This window comes from Cryptomeria japonica, chromosome 6 (genome assembly GCF_030272615.1).
Source record: "Cryptomeria japonica chromosome 6, Sugi_1.0, whole genome shotgun sequence".
In the NCBI taxonomy this organism is placed as follows: domain Eukaryota; kingdom Viridiplantae; phylum Streptophyta; class Pinopsida; order Cupressales; family Cupressaceae; genus Cryptomeria; species Cryptomeria japonica.
In genome coordinates this window covers 265,312,605-265,338,063 of record NC_081410.1, presented here as the reverse complement: position 1 = coordinate 265,338,063, position 25,459 = coordinate 265,312,605, and the positions used below count along the sequence as shown (strand labels likewise).

The window sequence follows — 25,459 nt, the reverse complement described above, 5'->3', positions numbered from 1 at the left end:
GGTGGGAGTCCTGTTGTTCTACATCCTGGGAGTCCTCCTGTGCTGATGTGATTTAGGTAACATTCTGCCTCTTCATCACAAACAACAGCTCAAGCTTGTACACTGGTCATAAGCTTGCCGGTTGACAACCACTCACTTGGTTGATTTGTCTTCTCCATGTCAACAAATCACTTACCAGTTGACATGCTTTCCTTACCTGTGACAGACTATACTGGTAACCTGCCCATCTTTTTCACACAAGTCAAAACCCCGACTTGTATACCGGTGACTCCAAAGGTCATTCTGCTGAATGACATTCTCTCCCTTATCTTACCTTACCAATGCACTACAACACAAGGTAATATTAAGGATATCTCATTCTGTATGCATCCATGACAGTGCAGCACATACATTTCTTATACTAGTAGCCCTTCTACACCGGTTGACATCAATGACACCATTTCTAGTATGCATCAATGACAACACTGCTCATCAATCTCCCATACCAGTTGACATCAATAACAACACAATGCCAACAACAACGATGTTTTTGGCATTGCTATCATATGGTGGAGTCAAGAAGGGGAAGGCGAAAAAGAGCTGTCAAATCCTCTTGAAGCATAATTTTCTAGGTGAAATTGACGCTGCTCTAGACAATGTGGCCCATGATTTGATGGTTCCCCTTTCTCAGAATTACTATATGTCACATGGTGGGAACAATGCAATCAGGAAATTTCCAATTGTGAGGATGTTGGAGCCGAATGAGCTTGAGGAACATTGGGAATCCATGGGCCGTAGCATCTTTTTCCTTGAGAGACTATCAGGAGTGATAGAGTGCGAGGAGGACGACTGGATAAGCTCCTACATGAGGGAGGATGGTTTGGCGAATGTGAATGTAAAAGCACAGGATGATTTTGGCAACACTGATTTGGCTGCAACTGGGGAGGAGTGGCTGGAAAATGACATGAGAGACTTCGTGGAGATGGCAAGAATCCTGGCCCACCATGCTTGCAGACTAGAATGCCCCACCATGGTTGCTTGTGCTTTTGCTGCCCAACAAAAACTTGCAGATGAAAATGAAAAAGTTGAGACCGATGAAGATGAGTAAATTGTGTATGTTATTCTGAAGATATTATAGCATATATAGCATAGTTGTTGTCTATAGATATAGCAACGAGTCTGGGTCTAATCTTTTGTAATCTGGCCGCATTCTGTATCTGTATGCAAGCTGATTGACTTGCAGTCTGAGGGAATTTTTGAAGGGTTATTCCCCATTTTCTGTCTTCAGTGCTAGTAGGGAGCAAAACAGATATGTAGGGTGTATGAGGTATACTTAAATTTGGGACACATGGACAATCTTTACTGTAAATCTTTTCTACTATCAATATAATGAGAGTTGACCCTTACCAGCTATTTACTGACCAAAAAAAAAAACTTGTTAGTGTATATAATTCTTCTATTTTACACCTATCTAACCTTCCAAATGCTCCTTATCTCTTGCAAGAGATGACTTGGAAGACAAGTCTAAACCATTAATGTACATCTACATTTATTAGACTTAATTACTTAAACAAAAGACACACTTTTACTAAAAGTGAGATGCAAAATAGAATTGCTTGAACCACTTCCAACACGTTCACACTGAATATGTGCAGTAATTCAAAGCTCAACACATGCAACAAACAAAACCAAAGGACTTGATTGATACTGTTGCAATAAATTCACAAACCAGTTTATTTAACATTTGTTGATGCACCCTCAAATGGTAACAATGTTTCACATTATCTTGTTGAATTTGGAAACACAATCTTTGTGCCACAAGATTTCCTGTCTTCAGAAATCACTCAGGCCCACTTCTCAGATTGAGAGAGCCTTAGTTTTTGTAACATTTCTCTCATGAAGAAATAGCCCGAACAGAAAACAATAATTCTAACATTTCAGCATCCCTTGCATGAAGAAATTACCAATGTGCAGAAGAGCCCTATATGAGCCTTATTACCTGAGATACTAATGTCAACAAGGAAAAGCTTCCCCCGATTTCGCAAGGGCAGTAAGCCAGTAACAAACCTAAATTGTGACCAGACATTTTAGAAACTTGTGACCTGAAAATTAGAATTCATCTTTTCAAAGGATTTTTATGTATGTTTTGGGAATGATCTAACGATTCTTCTGTGCATCTTAAGGAAGAGCAGCTTTGCTTCTTAAACCATAGTTTCAGGAACTCCCAGACAATTGGTGATTGCATTCAATGATTGCATTCAATGCCCTACACATAATGAACAGAGAAATGAAAGTTAGCTTCTAAACTAAATCTCAGTGGTACTGCCAATACTTCTAGTCCTTGAATATACTAACCTTTAGTTCACAAGAAAATTGTTCTTAGATGAAGAGCCTATCTGATTATTGGTATTCAACAAATTCTTGCAAGAAATAGCATTGCTAAATAGACCTGAGAAGAACTCGGCTCAGTTGATTTCCTTATTTTTTAAAGGGCTCCTTTGAAACCAATATTTTCCCCTTCCAGACTTCTTTACTGTTAACTATTTGGCCAGAGGAGATAATTGTTCAAGCAACTCTGATAAAAGAGCAGACTTCTTTAGATGGGCTTGTAAGAAGCAGTTTAGCAGGTTTTATAATCAGAGAAGCCAACTGCAAATAATGGGTCGTTTTAATGGCATAGATGCACCCCCAATACTTTCCATCAATGGAATTTTTTTCACCAGATAAAAGAAACAAGGGCATTTAATAACCTTGTGAGTACTCCATGAATAAAACCACCAAGCAACTATCGCATAATTGCCAAGAGTGTGTTCTGCCCACACCTTAACATAGTTGATTTTGGAAGCCTCTTGGCTATCTCTCAATCAAGCAGTTGAAGACACAGATTTTAAAATTTAAATCATAACAAAATGTGAGTACAATATTATAGTATTTTGTATTGCATCAAAATCATGATGGCAAACGCACGTCACATTTTTTAAGACAAATTAGTTTTGTGATTAGCCATGCTAAATTGATTATCCGTGAAATGTAATCAGCATAATTTACAGTCTTGGTCTTTGAAAGAAGGAAAGTAAAAAAATAGATCATTCTTTAGTATTTACACATGCACCAAAGAAAATAATCATTATTATTACAATGATTAAAAAGAACTTAAGATCGGTCGTTAACCTCTCATTTGCTTCTTTGGCCTTCCATTTGCAATGTGAACTACTCCATTGCTAAAGTTGGTACTCTTACTCTTCAAAATGTTTTTGTCAACTCCCCATATGCGTACAGTGTAATCATCACTAGCAGATGCAAACATGTGTGGGTTCACAGGATTCCAGCTCACACAGTTTACAGTACCTGAGTGACCAGGCAAAACTGCTAAAAGCTGACCATTACCTTGATGCCATATTTAGACCTGGAAACCAGAGTCAGAAAATTTAGTTAACCATAAGAACACTCTTCAAAAATAACAGGAAAAAAGACGTGTAGTAGAGCTTTATGAATTGATGACAAGGGGACTCTCCTTCAGAAAGGACAAAACTTAATGACGAATAAATACTTTTTACAGTTAAAAAAATCAATATAAAACAATTTGCAAGAAAATTGATAAATCTGTGAGTCTTCACTACCACTGAGAACAAAGGCATTATTAGATCCACCAAAGCAGAACCTAATAACATAGCAACCTTGCTTGTGGCATTCATACTTCAATAATAGCTTTGAATCAGCCGTAATATCCTATAGGTGAATCTCTTGGTTCGCTAGGTTTACAAGGAGAAACCTACTGTCCTTGGAAACACATAAAGAAGTTATCGATTTGTCCTCTTCAATTAGTCTCACAGTTTTGGTATCCAAATGTACATCATAATCATATTCTCCCCACAGGTGCTGATTATTTGTTTTCCTCACATGTGACAGCCAAATCAGAAATCTTTGGCATTTGCTGTCCTTTCCATGAATCCAGTTCCTTTCCTTCTAGATCCAATATATAGATGCATTTATCAACACCACCACAGCTTACACATGTACCATCTGGAAACCACCCACAGGAAGTGAAACCGCTGCTGGCTTTATCATATGTCCACTTGCAATCTCCAATATCAACATTCCAAAGCTTGACAAACTCCTCAATACCTCAAGTAAGCAATACTTGGCATCAGGGCTCCAAGCAACAAATGGAACTGGTTTACAGTGTTCAGCCGGTCTACATTTTATTGACACGACACCATACTTGGCTACCTGGATGAATAATAATTAGTTGTTGGAAACTTTAAAATATGTATGTTAGAAGAAAACAAATATATAAAAAACAAAAAGAAACCAAAAACATACGTACCACAAACTAAAATGAAAAGTATTTAGAATCTCAAAAATAAACTTGCCCCTAGATTGAATCAGAGCTGCGATGTCTAACAAAGTGGCAACAAAAAGATACATATTCTTTTCTTCCCTACTTATCAAGAAGGATTCACATTTCATAATATCGGTAATCAAGTACACAGAATCCCAAGAGTTGTTTGCAAGCAAATTACAAACACTTGCTGAACTGCAACGTTTTCACTTTGGAATTAGAACTGTGGGAGAAAAAGGGGAACATGCTCAAAAGGCCAAAAATGACCTAATAAAACCCTGTCATCAATGGGAATAAATCCTAAAACAGAGGCAATGCAGGCTGTGGAAAGAGACATGCATATTCCAACTTCAACTGTTGTCCCATATTCTAGAACAATGTGCAGAATCTCAAAAGTAAACAGTAAATTCTCATGTACAAAATTTGTAAGTTAGTTTACTATTAATGATGCAGGAGCATTAAAATTATTTTGATTTTTGTTTTCTTTGTCTTATGGCCAATCAAACTAAATATTGCAGCATTGATAGAAATCATAAATAAATAAGAGGAAAATGAATTTGTTAAATGAAGGAGAAGTTAGAGGGGCATTCAAAAAATGAATAATAAGCTTCAGTGAGGAAATCAACAGGTCAAAAAGAGCGGCTAGGAGTATTTTCATCTGGCATTTTGATATTTTTAAAGTTTTGGGGCAGATAAAAGAGAAGTGGAAGGTGCATGGAGGTGATGTTGGAAACTGTAATCACAATCACCACTGTGCATTCACATGTCACCTGACAAAGGGCAGCCTGCATCATTTTACATCTGAAAACTTTTATTAACCTTATCCTATCTTTCCAATAGTATGTGTGATTTCCTATAGACCTTGAGCTATGATCCATATTTATTAGTACCTAGCCCATGCCTAATAAATCTTACCTTATCTTGTCATTAATATGTTGCAGTCACTTGGCCCTTCGCCCAAAGCAATTTACTTCCACTGTTGCTGCATCTACATACCATGAAGATGACAATGTATTAGGTTTCATCAAAGGAAGCTTCGCTAAATTTTTGGTAGTGCTGCTAATTTATCGATCTGGTTCCTTCTCTACTAAAGGCGAAGGAGTCTGGCCTTTGAAGAAGCGATTTTCTTTCCTACTATTCTCTTACTTGTGGCATTCATTACATTAGTTTTTTATTATTTAGCTGCTGATGCTCTCAGGTTTCCAAACAATTTCTCAGCTTTAGAAATCTTTTTGGATTGGTTTTCAATGGGATTTTTGGCTGGTTTTGGAGTTGTGATTGGTCCAGTTTTCCTGAAATCCACATGATTAAAATTAGAATGTAGCGTGGGGTTGCAGCAATGACAACATTGGATAGAAATTTTCTACAATTTATACTTGGATAGATATCCTTGCCCATTCCAAAACTCCCATTCTTGCACAGGCAGGGAGGATTCAGGCAAAGGTTGTGGGACTTGGACCTACACCCGTGCAATTACATTTGCTTGAAAGATTTGAAAGCTTTGTTTTAACAAATCTATTTTGCACGAACTCTGCAATAATTGCACAAGAAGGGATAAGAAAATGCCAAGAAAAATATGAATAAACCAGCATGCAACTGAATTCATGGCGAGGAGCTTTCAGTATCCAAACAGGCTGCGTTCCTCCTCTTCGCATGGCTTCCATCCTAATGCTGGGCTCAAATACTTTCCCTCTGCTCGGAACCAACCAAGAAATTTTAGTCGGTTTCCTGGAACAGACTTCTTTGGCTCTGATGCTTGTCCGTGGAACTATTCCTTGAAGTCTCAGAGCAGCCTGAAGTTCCTATCAAAAGGCCAAAGGAGCTTGAATGATTTTTCTTCCTAGGCAAAAAGGGTGGCTACTTGCGGCGAACAGATTCCCCTTCCGACCCGAGTCAATTCCTGATCCAACAGAAGTTCTAAAGGAACTAACGGGGACCATCCTTTCATGATATAGGACTCTTTCAGTGCTCAATGAACTAATGCTGTGGCAAAACCGGACTTTTCCAGCCTTCCTCGAGCTAAAGGCCCTAATAAATGCTCTCAGAACACTTTCAATGGAAAACAAGGCCTGGAAGGATCCAGAAATAAAGGATTGAAGGTGGGTTGAAAAAGGCTACCTCCTCCGACCCCAACAGAACTTGGAACAAAACCACAAAATGCAAATTGGAAGAGGAAAGGTCTTGGTAGTAAGCTTTTCATTTTACCAACGACTGCGATGAACCCTAAGATTGGGTGCCTAAAGAAGAATGCTCTCTTTTCTAAATGGTGCGGTATAGGGGGTGAGAGCCAAGAAATCATGAACTAGTGGATTCGCTCCTTTTTTGGTATGGTCTCTATCCGTCCTATGCAAAATGACTTTTACTTCTTAGAATGTATAGACTCCACTCTGAAAGAAAGCATTATCCATGGTAGCCCTATCTTCTACCTTGGATCATCCTTTCATTTCATCGATTGGAAGCCTGGTTTTGACCCCATTAATCATAGGATCAAAAAATCCCCGGTGTGGCTCAGTCTAGTTGGCCTCCCTTCTGAGTTTTGGTGTGCGGAGGCCCTCTTAAAGATAGGTGATGCTCTAGGTTTCCTGGTTGGTATAGAAGAGGATTTTTTGAATGGGAAGAAAGGGGATGTTGCCAATGTTTACGTTGAAATAGACCTGGAACGAGGCTTTTATGGAGAACTAGAAATAGAATCTGAGGTGGGGAGATGGAAGCAAAAAGTCATAAGGCTGACTGATGGAGTCCCAAGTAAATGCATTCTTAGAAATTAGATAGTAAATGGGAACTCTATGCAAGGCTCAAGGGGTTCGTTATTCCAGCCAATGGAGCATCCTCATCACGTTGCTTCACAGGGTAACCTCCAACAGGATCCCTCTACGGAATCTCAGGACCAAAATGGACAAGAAGCTTCAGATGGCACTCATTATCAAGTGCCCATTTTGGAAAATCAGATCTCAATTGGGCAAGGTCATTTGACTCCTTTCAAACTACAAGAGTACTCTGCTGATCCACATCTCATCCTTGCTCCAAGATTTAAGTTGAATGGCAAAAATGCATCAAGGAGACTTTATGGTCAAAGAAAGAAACCTATCTTAAATCGAGGTGCGTTCAATGTCTTCATTCCTAAACCTAGAAAGGCCTCAAAGAAAAGGAATCGAGTTAGAAGGCCGCAGACTGGGAGGAACTCCACTCTTGCAGCTCCATATAAGGGTAAAGACATTACATTATCCAATCTTCTTTCAAAGGCAGAGATCCTCAAGGAAGATATTATTCAAGAATTGAACGCCTCTAAAGATTCTCCTCTTCAAGGTCCTGAGGCTTCAAAGGAGTCTTCCAAAATCATCTTTCAGAGATCCCTGTGTATGGATTTTGAAGTTCCTAATGTCACCCCCTTCAGAGATTCTCCTATGAAGCAAAATCATATTGATCTCTCTTTGGAATCTCCTTCTCCCTTCATGGATTCTCCCACTTTGCAGACACCTTGTTTTGATTTGAACCTTGATTAAAATACCCAGAATCTTCTTAATGACTATATGGATGAAGAGGATGACCCAGAGCAGGTTATAGAGACTCCCCTTGAAGCTTTGTATTCCAAAATCAAAGAAAAAAGGAAGTTGGGTATCAAGCAAATGATTGATGGAAAAGAAAAGCCCGAGTTTGGTTTTCTTTCGCCAAAGAGAGGCAGGAAATCCATCAATGAGCAACTAGCTCATGATGGAGAAAATGAGAGCCAAGTTAAGATTATTAATCTTTGGAAAGTAGGAAGGGATTCCCCCTTCTTGAACAAAAAAGAAAATACTATCTTGGAATGTTAGGGGCCTCAATGCCCCTAACAAGAGGTGCTTGGTCAAGAGAAGAATTCTTTTGACCAACGCAGAAATCATAATGCTGCAGGAAACAAAATTAGACTGCCAACAAGCAAAGTCCTTTGGTGAGAGGCTTGGGCCTCAATACTTTGCTAGCAAGCTAGTGGCAGTGTCAGCAAAAGGGGCGTCCGGGGGGCTGCAAATAGTTTGGCAACCTTCCATTGTCCAAATTGAGGGAGTAGCTTCCAATAGAAATTGGCTGCTTGTGAAGGCTATGCATCTACAAACAAATGTTTCATTTCTGCTACTTAATGTTTATGGGCCAGCATCCCCTACTTTCAGACATGCTCTTTGGTTGGACCTGGACAGAGTGATCTCTCAATTTCAGGATCAACAACTTTTCATTGGAGGGGATTTCAATGCTATTGGAAGCATTAAGGATAAAAGGGGTGGAATCACTAGACTTGGAAGATCCCAACAGGATTTTAATGATTGGATTGACAGAAATGGATTCCTTGAGATAGAATTTGGTGATAGTACTTTCACTTGGAATAATCGAAGGCAAGGTTTCAGTAATATGGCAGAGAAAATAGATAGATTTTTTTGGTTGGGTGTTCTCACTTCCTTTCCTTTTTCCATGGAGTGCTCTGTCCTACCCTGCTCTGGCTTTGATCATTTTCCACTTCTTATTTCCCTACATGGTGACTCAAACTTTTCGAAACAACCCTTCAGATTTGAGAATATGTGGATGAAGGATCCCAACTTCTTAAATTTAATTAGTCAATGGTGGAAAGAAGTAAGCTTTGAGGGTTTGAGGCTTTTTTGTTTTGTATCCAAACTAAAATATGTCAGAAAGAAGTTGTTATAGTGGAATGCCTCACAATATAAGAATATTTTTGCTGTCAAAAAGAATCTTGAAGCCCAGCTAGAAGTATTGAATGAAAAGGCCATTAAGGAGGGAATGACACAAAATCTATTTGTAGAGGAAAAGCAATTGCTAGCAGAGTATGAGGATATTCTATCTAAAGAGGGAAACTTTTGGAAGCAAAAATCTAGAGAGGGATGGCTCCAAGTTGGGGACAAGAACACAAAATATTTCCATAATGTGGCAAGGATTCGAAGAAATATAAATAAAATATCTAGGCTGGAGATCCAAGGTAACTGCATATTGATGATCCAAAGGCCATAAGAAATGAAATTGTTAGTTTTTTCTCAAAGTTACTAAACAATGAAGAAGGTTCTGATCTAAAAGAACAAAGGAAGTTCTTAACCTTGATTCCAAAAGTGATCTTGGATGATCACAACATAAAGCTTAATGAAAGCTTCTCATTGGAGAAGGTGTCATTTGCACTAAACCAACTCCCCTTTGACAAAGCCCTAGGGCCAGACGGCTTCCCGATTGGTTTTTTCAAGAAATGTTGGGAGATCATTGGGAATGACCTAGTGGAGGCGCTGGAATTTGCTCGAAGATCAGACAATCTTCTAAAGGAAATTAACAATACTTTTATAGCTCTTATTTCGAAGGAGAAAGCTACTCGTTTAGAGGACTTTAGACCAATATCTCTTTGTAACACCATCTACAAAATCCTCTCGAAGGTGATGACAAATAGATTGAAACCTCTTATGGATAGCATTATCTCAGAAGAGCAGACCGGATTCGTCCCAGGACATTCGATCTTAGATGGAGTAATTGTGGCTTAAGAGGCAATTCATACTCTTCAAAGCACGAGAAGACCAGGTATGATGATGAAATTGGACATATCCAAGGCGTATGACAATGTGGATTGGCGTTTTCTATGTAAAATTTTGTAGGCCTTTGGTTTCAGCAAGCAATGGATAAATTGGGTCTTTGAATGCATATCCACACTTAGATTTTCTATCCTCATTAATGGCAAGCTGGATGGTTTATTCTCATCTTCTAAGGGCATTCGTCAAGGGGATCCAATTTCCCCTTTTCTTTTCATCATAATGGCAGAAGCCTTGTGAAGAGCTATAAAATCTAAGCATTCTAGTAAGGAGTTGGAAAGAATTAAGATTACCACCAACTTTGTTCCAACGCATTTGCTGATGATAATCTTCTTCTTGGTATAGCAAAACCCAAGGAAGCAACTCAATTTCAAGAGATCCTGGTTTCTTATGGCAAAGCTTCAGGTCAAGTGATCAATAAGGAAAAATCAGAAATCTATTTTTTCTCCACACCAGTGCCCATGGAAAATAGGATTCGAAGAATTTTTAACTGCAAAAAGGGTACTTTGCCTTGCATTTATTTGGGAATTCCCATAGACAAAGGACTAAGGAATACGAATCTGTGGGATCCCCTGAAGATAAAAATGGATCAAAATGTCAACTCATGTAAAGGAAAGTGGCTCTCCTATGCGGTCAGATTGATAATCTTCAAGCAGTTATCTCAGCTCTCCCTATTTATCTTATGTCTTTTTTAGCCCTCTCTGCAGGTATGAACACCTTCATCATTCAAAAGATGAGGAATTTCTTCTGGCAAAACACGGAAGAAAAGCACAAAATTGCCCTAATTGCCTGGGATAAAATTTGCAAGCCCAAATCATCAAGAGGATTAGGAGTTTGCAATCTTCAGATCTGGAATAAGGCTTTGGGAGCAAAATTAGTTTGGAAAATGCTTATGGATCTCGAAGCAAGATGGGTAAGAATGATGCACACTAAATATGTAGCAACTGGGGAAGCTCTCAATCTTTTGAGGGCCACTAATCACCCTAAAGGATCTCGAATCTAGAATTTTATCCTCAGATGCAAAAATCTAATAGCAGACTTTGTCTCCTGGGATGTCCGTGATGGCTCATCGTGCCTCTTTTGGGAAGATTCCTGGGGAGGGTATACGAGTTTAGATAGCTCAATTTCCATTCCGTCAACAAGACAGTGGCTAAGACATCATTGGGGGATTCATATCAGGGACTATGTTGAGTTTTCTAGGGAGAATTCTTTCCTCAGCTGGAGTTGGAAGAAACTGGAGGGCCTTCCCCTTCCCTCTAATGAATTAAACCAGCTCTTTGAGACAATTAAGGATAGGCAATTGTTCTTTAGAGAGGGTTCAAATGCCCTGATATGGACTCCATCCAAATCAGGCCAATATAGAGCTAAGGAAGGATACAATATCCTTGCAAACCAAGGGACCTTAGAGGATCAAGGAATTCCCCAAAAGCTCTTTTGGAATAGCAAAATTATTCCTAAAGATGGCATCTTTGCTTGGTTGGCAGCAAAAAAGAAAATACTCACAGCAGAGAGATTCGGGAAGATGGGATTTGAGGGTCCATCCAGATGCATTCTTTGTAAAGCCCATGAGGAAACAGTTGATCACCTTCTCCTAAATTGTCCTTTCTTAGCAAAGTGCTGGAGATGGTTATGTGCCAAACTTGGTTGGACAACGGCCCTTCCAAATGACAGTCTCACTTTTCCAAAGTTGGCCAATAAGACCAAAAGATGGCATCTTGAGCTCCCTGTGGGAAATGACCCCCGCTTGCCTTGTTTGGGAGATCTAGAAAGAGCGCAATAGGAGACTCTTTGACAACAAAGCTAGAAATTTAGAGTCAATTCTATCTTCCTTGGAAGCCTCCATTGTTGAAAATATAAACAGTAGACTAGCCCTCTCACTAAACTTGAATAAAGACTTCACGGCTTGGGATGATAGAACAAGGTTTAGGTGGAATGGTATAAAAATTCCCCCTTTCTTAGGTAAGAATAGTAATGACAGAGGTAGTGCAGTTTGATCCCCCCCCCCAAAGTCGGCTAGTTAAAACTGAATTTTGATAGGGCTTCAAAAGGAAACCCAGGTGCTTCTGGAATTGGTTGTGTGGTGAGAGATCATAGAGGAGTTTTCAAAGGTAAGATGGTTGTGCCTACCCCTCCGGATACTAATAATATGGCAGAATTCAAGGCTCTTTTGTTAGGCCTCACAGAGTTCTCCAGAAGAGGAATTAAGAACCTAGTAATTGAAGGGGATTCAACAATCACTATCAATGCAATTAAAACCTCAAATTCCCCAAATTGGAGGCTGCAAGCACTGTTGGATAAAATTTTGGTGACTGTTGCCAGGAGTAATCATTATGTTATGTTGTCATATTATGTTTATGTTGTCGTCGGTAATAATGAGTTACGACGGTCAGTTAGTTAGCCGACGGGTAGGTAGTTGGAGTCGCAACGGTTGTGTCGCACCCCTTCGGCTGTTATATATTGCACTACCTTTCCTTCTTAGAGAATCATCATGATAGTCGTGTGAAATGTAATGTTATAAGCACGTGATGTACATGAACTATTGAATTAATACAAAGACTGGTTATTTAATGTATTTCCATTATGTTCTGTGCATTTACTTTTTGCATTTAACCGTTTACCCGAGAGGGCAAACATTTGGCTCCGTTGCCTAGACGTACTCGGGAACGGATGGCGCACGGACGCGATGGGCCTACCCGTCGGTGAGATGAACCCGGAGACCGACGACGCGCACATGGAACAAGAGGCGAAGGAGAAATTGAACCCTATAATAATCCCGGCACAATGTTGATATAAATTATGGTCGAAAGGGAAAAATAAAAAATAAAAATAATTGTGTACATGGTGTGTGCTTGCTATGTACGGAGGTGATTTATGCCAAATATATTAAATAAAGACAGAAATAAGAAAGTAGAAACGGACGAGTGGGAGGCCGCACAGAGGGCCTTGATTCTGGAGCAGCAAGTAGAACGGAGGCATAGGCTAAGGCAGCTTGCCGAGGGACGACCGGCCGAGGGGTTGCTCGAAGGGAACCCAGGAGGTGTCACGGAGGTTGCGGAGGCAGAGATAGATGAAGAGAAGTACACTCTCTACACTGTCGTAGGGTTGCCCGAAGGGAACCTAGGAATCACGAAGGGTGCCAAAGGCGACCTCTACAGTTCGCCTGAATACCACCATCGTAGGGTAAGAAGTCGTGAAGAGTTGGTGGAACAAACAAGGCGAAATCTAAACTTGATCGACGCTACTAGAGACCTACTAAAGAATTTGTCCATTTCGGAGGACAACCGAAGGGAGACGACCGAAGGTAACGGTACGGCCGACGGTGCCGAGGGAGCACAAAGGTACCGTACGAGAGGCAATTTGTTCGGTGCGGGGTCAACAACCTTCTCCGGAGGACCCACGAGTGGAGGGTCAGGGGCAAGAGGCGGAGGCGAACCAGGTACAAGCACACAAGGCACTAGAGCAGCGAGACCGAGCGATGGGATGGCCAGTAAACAGAAGTTGCCGAAGTTCAACGGCGAGGGGAAGGAAGATCCCGTCCGCCATTGTCGAACGTGCGAAACCATATGGTTAGCGAACGGTGTTACTGACCAAAACGAATGGGTACAGCAGTTCCCAGCCACGTTACGTGGAGTTGCCATAGATTGGTACTCCGATGTGGACAAGCAAAAAGAGGCCACGTGGGCCAACCTACAGAAGGAGTTCACGGAGGAGTTTTGGTTGCTCCGTGATGACAATGAAATTGTAACGGAGATATACAGTACCAAACAAGGCACCAAGGAGACAGTACGGGCATATAGTCTGAGGCTGAAAGAACTCTTGGGTAAAATGGAAAGCCAACCCGCAGATGGATTGAAGAAACGATGGTTCGTTGAAGGGTTGAAATCCTCCCTACAAAGGAAGATGAAAATTGTACCCCCGACGTCATATGACGACGCTTATAATAGGGCGATGGACCTGGAGAGCGAACACAAAACATCAAAGAAGAAGAAAAGTAATAAATATTCATCTGACGATGATGAAGACTCTGACGCGGAAAGCAGCAACAGTGGCGAATCGAGTAAAAAGGTGCACGCTCTCCAAAAGGACATGGAACGAATGTTGAAAGAATTCAAAGCCATGAAGGGGAGTACAAGTAAGACTGAAGAAAACGACGTGTGGTGTACCGACTCTAGGAGTGACGGACACACCAAGGGGTCCTGTCCCAAGAAGGCTTTCTGCGACATTTGTCAGATTGCGGGACATTTGACAAAGGAATGTCCCTACAATATGAAAACTAGGAGCCAACAAGTTCTCTTCACGCAAGAGCAGCCGGCCGTCGGAACTTCGCAAACCAACACAATGGCATCATCTGGAGGTTACCGGGACAACAGACGCAACGGCAGAAGGAATAGCAACAATAACAATAACGGAAGCCGTATCCAGTATGATGCCAAGGGCCGACCAATTATCCAATGTAGGGCCTATAATCAATGGGGGCACTTCGCCCGTGATTGCACGAAGGAAGCCACCGCTCAGCACCTCTGTCGTTGGTGTGGGCCAGGCGACCATGAGGACGCAAATTGCCCACAGGCAGGGGTTAATCTCCTCAACATTGAGAAGGCTAAGAAGACTGGTGAGAAAGAAGTACTGGCGATCACCCGCGCCTAGACGAAAAAAGCCACTTATCCCGACCCCCGTACGAAGAAGGAGAGATTACGGGAGGCAAAGGCCAATATTGAACGTGAGATGACGGCCGAACGACGGGACAACGAGGTGGTGAGTACATCATCCCATACGGAAGCGGAAAATAACATCATTGGGCAAATATTGCAGATGGAGGTACCCGTGAGAATACAAGACCTCCTGGAGACCATGCCGTAGCTAAAAACGGCTATCTTAAACTCTGTACCCTCACAGGTGAAAACGAGGGAGGTCGTGAGCCCCACAGCCGACCCTGCGTTAAGGGAGGTCCTAAGCCCCACGGTCGATGCCATGTTGTTGGTAGTCAACAGCGGACGCCAACCGGCGGTGGTAGAAATGGGCATACTGGGGACTACCTTGACAGACACTATTGTCGATGGTGGATCAGGAGTGAATGTTCTTCCAGAAGAAACCTAGCGGAAGCTCGGGAAGCCGACGCTGTGGTCATCTACATTCAATCTGCTCGGAGCAGATCGACATGGAATCAAACCCATTGGGACACTGATGGGCCAACAAGTTACCATTGGGACGCAACCCTTCATACTAGATTTTGTGGTAATCCCACTCAAGAAGAAGGGGTACGACGCCATCTTAGGCAGAGGGTGGCTGGTTACAGCAAAGGTGAACCACGACTGGAAAAACAATACCCTTTCTATGGAGAAAGGGGGGCGGAAGTACACCATTGATATGAGGACCCAGGTTGTTGACGAGGAACTGACATCATCTTCGGGATCGGAGGGTGAAGGGAAAGGCTACCCGAGGGACGAAGGACGGGGCTACAGGGAGCCCAACGACGAAGGGATTCTCAAACTAGGAGAATGCTCCGAGGATGAGACAGGGTCATTGAACGGGCTCTTCCACTGGCAGATGGAGGATTATGAAATGTTCCAAAGCTACAGGCTCGAAGTAGAGGAACCGGAGCAAGTAACAAAGGAGGTGTACCTGCCAGAATACATAGAATATTGGAAGGGAGACGCCCCAAACCTCGGTGACGTAGATAATTCGAAGAACAATTGTGTCGACAACGATTGGAACCCTGTGTGGAAGGCCGCAGCCTTCAAAATCTTTATTATTCTTCTTCTTCTTCTTATGTACGAGAAGGAGACCGTGGTCCCTGTAGAATTTGTGGTTCCAGGTCTTCGGATGGACATTGAAAATAGATTGGCCACCAATGGGTACAAATTGAAACCCTACCATGCGAAGCGCGCAGGGGACCCGAGAGGTCGGCCGGACACTCGAGAGCTTGGAGGGGGATTCGAGAGGCCGAGCAGGCGACTCAAGAGGCACAGGACCACAACAGGAGACTCTTAGGCGAGGAAAACTGAGAAGGATGAAGGGCGATCCCAGTAGCATGGGACCCGAGCCGAAGACTCTTGACAATTAGATTATATATTAAAAATAAAAATAAAAAAAATCCACCGTACGGCAGTTGACCGTACAGCTGAAAAAAGCGTACGCCAGGTGACCGTACTGCATGGAAACAAAAAAAGAAAAAGAAAAAAAAGGAAGTCGTGGGGCCACCGTACAGTGACCACACCGGCGATGGAACCACCGTACGGTGGGACCCCCGAAGGTGGAACCACTGTGCGGTGGTCACACCGATGGTGGGGCCACCGAAGGTGGAACCACCGTGCGGTGGGACCACTGACGATGGAACCACCGGCGGTGGTCACACCGACGGTGGGGCCGACCACCGCACGGTGGTCCCACCGGCGGTGGATGCCACCATGCGGTGGTCACACCGACGGTGGACACCCACACGCCGCACTTAAAACAAACCCCCGCACCACGTAGCCCACGCAAGGAAAAAGAAGGAGAAGGAAACCCCGCGGAGGTGTCAGTGCTGTTGTTGACCGTATGGGGAGGTTGCATGGCCGAGGTGACATTACAGAGGAAACTAAAAAAAAAACGACGACGACCAGATTGAAAAATTATTCGATAACATCTGGAGCCTGGACACTGAAAATATTGGAGTGTAGAAGAAGGGTTTTGACATCATAAAACATCACAGAAATGATGCACGCCATGGACTTTCGTGTGGTTCTAAAGGTTGTAAATTGGTGTTGGCGGCGGGGGCGCTACCCCTCGACCCCGACCTGTACTACGACAGGGAGTGCACCTGGGGCGCTGCCCCCGGACCTCGCGAGGGGTGCTGCCCCTCGACCCCGCTGGGGCGCTGCCCCAGACCCCGCAAGGGGCACTGCCCGTTGACCCCGTTGGGGCGCTGCCCCAGACCCCGGGGGGGCGCTGCCCCTCGACCCCGCTGGGGGCGTTGCCCCCAGACCCCCAGTTTATTTTTGAGCTACAGAATACCACGGGAAGTGTTGTGGTTGTCCGTATTGTGAGAAAGAAGCCTGCAGCTAAGCATTGGCGAGGAAGCCATAAGCCGTAGAGGGAGACAGATTTGGAGGTTGGGAACAAACAGAGTTTGAGGGAAGGCATTGCAAGTCCGCGCAGTTGTATGACACCAGGGAGTTATTCAGTTCAATTTTTAGCCTTTGGGGAGTGTGATGGAGGATTTGAGGTGTCTCCTAGCATTTGTGCCAAAGGATTGTGGCCACCTCCAGGCATGACTGGTATGCTTTGAGGAACTCGGAGTATGTTTCGGTTGGACGTGAGGTTGCCTTGGTGGATGCACAGAGGGCTCGGGAGGAGCTGACCACCAGGTTGGAGGCAGTAGTCGCGCGAGACTTAGTTCAGCGTACCCAGGGGTTGGATGCCGGGAGAGCAGCACGGGTGGCTATCAAGGACAAATTGGCTAGGGAGACAGTATCATTTGAGTAGCAGTTGGTGGAGGTTGTGACTAAAAAGTGTGTTTTGCAGACAAGTTTGGGTTAGGCACAGGAGGACTGTGATGTCAGAGGACGCAATAATGGTGACATCCGCACTTGAGCATCGAATGGTAGCAGAAAAGGATTGTCAGGCGAGGACGCAGCAGGTGTATGAGTTCCGGGCTCGACTGGCGTCAACAGTTCCTGCAGTTCTCTACCTTGGTTTTGTTTAAGGTCATCTCTATTTTGTATTAAGTCATCTGGAGTCGACTTCTTTTCTTGGGGGGGATGATGTTGCCGGGAATAATCATTATGTTATGTTGTCATATTATGTTTATGTTGTCGTCGGTAATAATGAGTTACAGCGGTCAGTTAGTTAGCCGACGGGTAGGTAGTTGGAGTCGCGACGGTTGTGTCGCACCCCTTCGGCTGTTATATATTGCACTACCTTTCCTTCTTAGAGAATCATCATGATAGTCGTGTGAAATGTAATGTTATAAGCACGTGATGTACATGAACTGTTGAATTAATACAAAGACTGGTTATTTAATGTATTTCCATTATGTTTTGTGCATTTACTTTCTGCATTTAACCGTTTACAAAGAGGCAAACACTGAAGCAGATGCCCTTTCCAAGGTTGCATCTAATGGAATAGCTCTTAGTTGGTGAGCAGAGGAATTCAGTAATCAATTGTCCCAGTGATCGAAAAATTTCTTAAACTGATTTTGGTGGGCAGACGAATTCATAAATTAATTTTCGTTTGAATCTCAATGCAGCGACCTGTTGAGTTCCCTAACGGCTCTCGGTTTTTATTCAAATTATCTTTCCGCCAAAGCTAGGATTGCGCTGGAGTGTTGAGCTAGATGTTGCCATCCTCTTTTTGTCTAGTCATGGCTTACTTTGACAAGAATGTTGCTAAGGAAGTTGTTTTTTTGGATGTCTTTTAAACCGTCAGCAATCAACATCTGACATCATTAAATGATCCAAAAAAGGTGTGTCTCAAGAAAGATCGATGTGGTCATCAAAATTTGCCAAATCTCTCTGCAAAGGAGGAAAGGACGCCGCCATCATGATGTGGAGAGTTCAAGCTGTCTTGGTGGTAGTATTCCAAGGACCGAACATTTAATTTCTTTTTTTTGGAAGAAGGAACCTCACCACCTTTCCCATCGGTCTCATCTACTCAAGGCATTTTACAATAAAGAGTGATGGAAGATGCAAGAAGTGTGAGCTTTTTTCTCTAGTTTCTTAGCAAACAATGGAAGAAGACCCCTTTGGCTTCATAGTGAGAGTCTTCCCACAGCCAATTTCTTGTTTTGGGGCGGACTCTCCTATCTCTCTCTCCTCTACGAGCCGTCAAGTATCTTTTAGAGAAATCTCAGATTTGAGACCCAAACGACTCCTTCGAGTTTCGGAGTTGTCGGTAATCTTGGCGGTCAAGCTAATCCTTGGTCATGGCCATCTGAGTAGGCGGGAGTATCCGAGGGATAACACCCATATTTCTTCAAGGTTCGTGGCATCTCTCCTCGACAATCAAGTCCCTAAAGCGGAGGTGTTGGCTTTGACAACCCAATTGTTTGAGCAAGATGTATTGGTGGGCTTGGATACAGTCCTTAACCGTGCTATCCTCGACACTGGGATGTCTCGACCAGGAGACATGATCCTATTCTCAATCTCGGGTGAAACTATCAACTACTACCCGTTTCTTCTGGACCTTAAAGGCCCTGCCCTAATGCAACATAGGGCTTTTGCAGCAATGGCAGTCAGGTTCCTCAATTGGAAGCTCTTGGGCGATGAGCCAGAGAATAGAGACAGGGAGGATGAATTCATAGACTTCACCAAACTAAATGGCTTTCTTTTCGCCAAAACTAGAACGTGATGAGCCGCCGGTTTCTGGTGGAAGTAGTGATGAACAGCAAAGGGGCCATGGCTGTGGGCGGACGGGCATGTCACGCAGGAGAAGAGGTCATTTGAGAGGCAGGGGTCGTGCTCGGGTTGGTGCTTCAGCCTAGGGCTGCTTGGGAAGCATGGAAACAGATATGAATTCTGTTTTTTTGACGTGAAATTTCTAGTTTTTTTTGGAAATTTAGATCGATGTTTTGTTGATATTCTCAGACTTAAGGAGTTAGAAAGAAATTGGCGATAAACTTTAGACCATTGAGGCTGTTAGGTTGCCTCTTTTTTCTTAAATCTGGAAAATACTCTTGTCTGTTTTCTACTATGGAAGATTTTGGTTTTCATGGGGAATCTGCCCTTAGTCTTTAGCACTCAAAAGTTTCTGACTTTTGCTATGTAATTGGTTCAACCTTTTAATACAATTTGCTTTGGCTATGCCATTTACCGATCAAAAAAAAAAAATATGTTGCAGTCACCCATGCTTTGCAGACCACCCATGTGTAGCTATTGAGTCTTCTATATGTTGCAGTGAGTTTGTAATTGTTACTCACTCTTTGGAGTCCAGCTCTGCTGAGCTGAATGGGGCTGTTAAGAGCTATGAAGCTCAGAAGTAATCTTTCCATCTACTTAATATAAATTTCTAGATCTGTTTTCTCTCTACTCCCTCTATTTTCTACATTTGGTATCAAAGCCTGAAGAGCTTGGAGAGCTCATTAGATCCGAGAGCTTGGTTGATCGTGAGAGGAGCAGGATGGTTAAAAGAATTTGCAGCCAGTCAAGAAAGAGTGGAAATTGCTGCTAAAATATTATGGAGTTTTTGCAAGAGAAAGTGCATGCAAGCTTAGTCGTGGCTACATAGAAAGAACCAACAAAGAGATTGTTGGTAGGAAGTCAGAGAAGCCTGAAGCTATTTGAAAGGCAAAAACCATGTTGTGATTGGAGTGGAAGAAAACAACAGTTTTGCTTTCTAAAATGCAGCAACATTAGTTTTGTATTTAGCTAATATATTTTTGGTGGTGTTTTCTTTGTAAGAGCAGCAGCTCTATCTTCTAAGAAGCTGCTATGTAGAAAATATCTAAGGATCACAGAAACAAGTTGGTTGGTAGCAGCAAAAGAATGAAACTGTTGCAGATGTATTTTTTTTAAAGGAACTGCAAAAAGAAGCCTCTATGACTTTCCAAGTTTGAGTACAAGAGGCTATTGTGCAAAGAAGTTCGCAGAGAGAATTTGTAGATCATATTAAAGAAGGAAAAGGATTTGTAGAAGTTTGAGGACATTTAAAAGAACCAGCTATAGCCATAGTGTCATATTCCCGTGTAGACAGCAAGCAATGATTAGAAACATTAAATAATACATGTACATAAATATATATATTTTCAATACATAAATTATTTTTACCACTTAAAATACGTTTTATCTTAACTAGTGGGAGTAATGAAAGAACGCGTCCATTCCCAAGCCACCTCCGGAATAGACGCCATGTTTCAAGGAGAATCGCGTGGTTTCAAAGAGGTATAAACCCGCACCCCAAGGAAACACGGGAGAGGAGGTGACAAGGAGAAAAGGGCAAGGAGAAGCATCCAACAGGTAACTTCGTTACTCAGTAATAATATTTATTTCAGTTTTCATAATTTATGATGCCTAGACAACCATGAGGACTGCTCGGGGAACGCATCAGTCAGTAGACGATGTAAAAGGGCTAGTCACAGGTTCTTCCCAGCGATGAAGAACCAGTGCCTACTAAGCATTCCTTCCCAGCACCAGCAGGTTGGTACGTTCCCAGGCCAATCCGCTTAAATGTCGAAATGATGAAGTATGTCTTTGTGCAAGTTGTATTAAATCTGCTTTCAGTCCTCATATAACAGTAATTAATATAATTTAACTAGTGACCCAGATTAATTGCTAAATCGGTTCCATGCCTAAAAATGTCTTATCAAATGAACTAAGCACATCTGTAATGTACAAGAGGGTAAAATGAACTTAATCTTCATGCTAGATAGGTAACCTGCAATATCAGGTTTAGTATGCTCCATTAAAATACACTTTAGTGATAGATAGAAGAATAAAAATAATTCATTCATTCTCAGACACAACTAATAAGTAAAGAAAAGGAATACTAATTAATGATAGTCATGTTTCTGCAACTAGGCACAAATATAATGAATTAATCCCTACAAATTTATATATAATGGATAAATGTTAACCAAGTAATATAGTCATGAATCTATGTTTTTTGTATGCATTTGTTATCTTCCTGATATCCTCTATTTGTTAGTACATTCAAGATAATGAGGCAAGCCAGGGGTATGCTGGGCCCATCCTTAGGTGGCCCTATTAGCCCTAAGAGACGGGATGGGTCTGGATGGGTAGCCCAGCCAACCTGGAAAATCCTCAAAATCTAGAATGGGTCTATATGTATTTTGTGCTGCGATAATTATGCCACTGATCTAATATAAATACTGACATAAAATCAAATATCTAAATGTTGCAAGAAACCGTAATTTCCTTTTGTGGCCCTAAATCCAACCTTTGGTGGATAGATCAGGCCCTAATTATCAGGAAGGCGATCTTGAGAATTGTTTTAAATAAAGAGAGGTGGTGTGTGAAGCTGACGATCACTGACAATATATTAGAGTCGGGTGTTGGAGCAACTTTGAGAAGAATTCACAAGTGAATTTATTACAGAAGGGTTTGGAACTGCCATAGCAGTCAAATATTGCCAGTCAACCATTGGTTGAAGATCACTGCAAGGAAGATCAAGAGGATCTCTACCATTTGTTAAAGAGGTTGTCAAAGTTTGATATAGCTGTAGCTGTAAAAGGAAAGATTGTGAGTATGTGGAAAGTTTGAAGCAGATTGCTAAAGCTGTGCTGAAATCTGAGCCAGAGCGAAGTCAAAGTGCTTGAGAAAGGTGCGGCCACTAAGCACAAAGGGAGCCATGGAGAAACAAAGCCGTAGCTGAAGGAGAAGATTTGCTGGAGAAAAGTAAAAATAGAAAGTATGCTAGGTAATGAGATGTAAATGGGTAAATGTTTGAGTGATTTGGAATGTTTATTGTACTTGAGTTGTTGTAGGAGGTGCATGATTGGTTATATCCGTCACCCCAAAGTTTTTTGGTCCAAAGATGTAAAACTAAGCTATAGGCAAGTTTAATTTCCCCAGGTGTTTTGTAAGTATCGCATGTAATCATGTAGCATGTATCCTCTTGTGTGTAGAGAGGATGCGGTATCAAATTGTAGAATTATCTAAGCTTGATAGTGAATCAGAGAAGTTGAATCTTTGATTAAAGGGAAAATGTGAGATGGAGTAATCTCAAAGCATGAGGGACCAAGGTAATAATTACAGGAGAGATTAAGATATTGATGAACCGTGTAGATGAAAAGGATTCCTACAGAACTAGTGAGTACAGTGGCTGGTTGCCCATGTATCTTGATAGATGGATCACTTTTATGTGAATGCAATAATCATTTTTAATACAGGAACAGAAGAAGAAGTTGGGATCCTGAGCACCAGTTGTGTGACTCTATGGGAGATGTCAATGAAGAAAACTGGAATCGGTAGTTGTGATTAAGGGAGAGTGTTCGAAACTGTAATTACAACCACTACTGTGCATTCACATGTCACCTGACAAAGGGCAGCCTGCATCATTTAACATCTGAAAACTTTTATTAACCTTATCCTATCTTTTCTTAGTATGTGTGCTTTCCCATAGACCTTGAGCTATGATCCATAACTATTAATTGATGGCATGAGCAGCCCATGCCTAATAAATCTTACCTTGTCATTAATATGTTGCAGTCACCCATGCTTTACAGACCACCCATCCATAGCTATTGAGTTTTCTATCTATTGCAGTGAGTTTGTAATTGTTACTCACTCGTTGGAGTCCTGCTCTGCAGAGCTGAATGGGGCTGTTAAAAGCTATGAAGCTCAGACGTAATCTTTCAGTCTATTTTGTTCCCTCTATTTTCTAGAGATGAAGGGAGAGAGAGCCAGACAAGTCTAACTGTGCACAGGGATTAAAAAAAAAGGTGGGTGCACTTGGGAAGAAGTGTGTGAAGAAGCAGAGGGAACAGCAAAGAGGATGCGTGGTTTATTGAGGAAAAATTAGAAATCTCCAGCAATGGAAAGAGTGCAGATTTGCAAAGAAAAAGAATAGAGGAAAGACAATATAATAATATAGGCGCAGAAATGTATGAGTGCGTGGGAGATAAAGTAATTGGAGCGCTTGAGATAAGGATGAAAGCGCAGGGGAGATAGGAGTACGAGTGCGCAGCAGAGAAAGGAAGGTAAGTGCAGAGGTAAATAAGTATAGGCGCATGGAATGAGGAATAATGTGTGGAGAAAGCACAGAAAAATGGAGAATACTGTGTTGAGAAGAGAGTGGTAATAAGGTAAAAGTAAGAAAAACATACAAAATTCGAGGTGAATGCTGAGGCACAGAGGTGCGTAGGTTAAGGCAAAGAGATATGCAGATACAGGCATGGCAGATAAGAAGAATTGAGCAGAGATACAAAGCATTTTATGTATTTTGTAGTTGTCCATCAAACTAATAAATTGAATTGTGATTTTCGCTGTAAGAATTTAAATTGTTGTGTTGAATTGGAGTTTCGTTAGTGCTGCACAATTCACTAGTCTGATAAGACTATTGAATTTTGAACTGCGTCAATTAATCATAACAACAATACTAAGCACAAAGAGATCATTATCAGACATGCAACTACAGCAATAAAATACATTTCCAGTAACTTGCTATCCCACCCAACGACTTGATGACCTCACTTGTGGGAGCAGTGTGACACTTCTGACTGCCTGAGAGTCTGAGAAATTGCACAATATGATAGTACCAGATCTCATCAATTACACTTAAACATCTTTTGCTTAAACCAATTTTAAACAAACTTGAGTGTAATAATGTACGAACAAGTGTAGAAACTAAAACTGACCTCCCAAATCATTATAGTGCAATCTTTCGATGCTGAAGCCAAGTGCTTCCCGTTATTTGAAAATAAATACCAAACTTCATTCTCATTTGACTGTAATACCTGAAACATAAAATTGTGTTAACAATCAAGGTAAAACACAATTGCAAAACTGACAAAACACAAAAACTAGAATGGGAATCTCTTGATCAATACATAGACTCGAAGATCTGGTTATTCTTCACACACTATGAACCACATATTCCATTAGTCATAGTCAAACATTCTATGACCATTACAAAGGATTTACAGTTTTAACTTTGATTGTGAACCATCTTCTCTAATAGAGGAGGAAATAATTAAACAATCAAATATGGTTTTAGGTTTTAAACCATGAACCGTATGAAATGCTAAAATATATTAAACTGGCCACAATCACCAGAGGGATTTTGCAACAATGAAATCAAGCAAATTACACAGTTAAATTAAAGGTTTAAGTGATAGAAACACAAGCATCTAAAAATGTTTTACAATATTCTCATGTAAGACAGGACCAAATTTTTCAGACAATGAATGAACTGCCAAGGAGATATATTTTAAGTTCAAAAGCTATGACAACACTGCACACAAAATGGGAAAAAAGAAGATATGAGCTATTCAAAAGCCTATATGTTATTCAAACAACACCATAAGAGAGAATCGAAATATTTACAGTCTTATAAAAATATTTCCAATTTGTACTCTAGAATAGCACTTTGACTAATATACCTGAAAGGATGCACAAAACAAGTAGGTGATGTATTTTGAATTACAAACTGCTTGATAATTATTGATGTGACAGGAAACTCATATAAAATAAAAACCGACTTTACTAAGCTGCTGATGCCTAAGGATTCTAGGCTGCCCATTGGTGAACAAAATGTGCAAGCCATACAAATTTCAGCATCTACCAACCACCTCAGGGGGTGAGATAGACTGAAATTTAATGAATACATTGAACACGGACCAGACGAGAAAGTCGGAATGTTTAGACAGTAACAAATGGCTTCTAAAGTTGGAAGCGTCTCCCTAAATTTCTCTCACGACCTCTTCCTGTCCTCTCATCTGTCCTTGTACCGGTTTCCATTTCCCATTCCACATGGACGCGTGTCAGCACCAGACATGAATACATGAAACCTACCTCCGGCCTTCGCCGTCGCCATCGGATTTTGTCCTCACTTTAGTCTTGATCGGTTGCAGACCTTTCACTCCACTTAATTCCCTCGTTCTGGCAGTTGGAAAAATCTACGTAATTCTTCTACTCCCTTCCTTTTTATTGGCGCC

At 41.7% G+C, this 25,459-nt stretch overlaps 1 long non-coding RNA gene across 2 annotated transcripts; it reads right to left on the bottom strand.

Annotated features, from left to right (window-relative positions):
* Positions 1 to 1,742: 1,742 nt before the first annotated feature.
* LOC131062584 (uncharacterized) lies at positions 1,743 to 25,450 on the bottom strand. Of its 2 annotated transcripts, XR_009358195.1 has the most exons (5): positions 25,317 to 25,450; positions 24,161 to 24,259; positions 3,600 to 4,209; positions 3,151 to 3,385; positions 1,743 to 2,245 (listed from the first exon to the last, which is right to left on the bottom strand). It is a non-coding gene; the product is annotated as an uncharacterized LOC131062584 (long non-coding RNA). The 2 variants fall into 2 exon arrangements; XR_009358194.1 differs by lacking the exon at positions 1,743 to 2,245 and having other exon boundaries at positions 2,879 to 3,385.
* Positions 25,451 to 25,459: the final 9 nt, after the last annotated feature.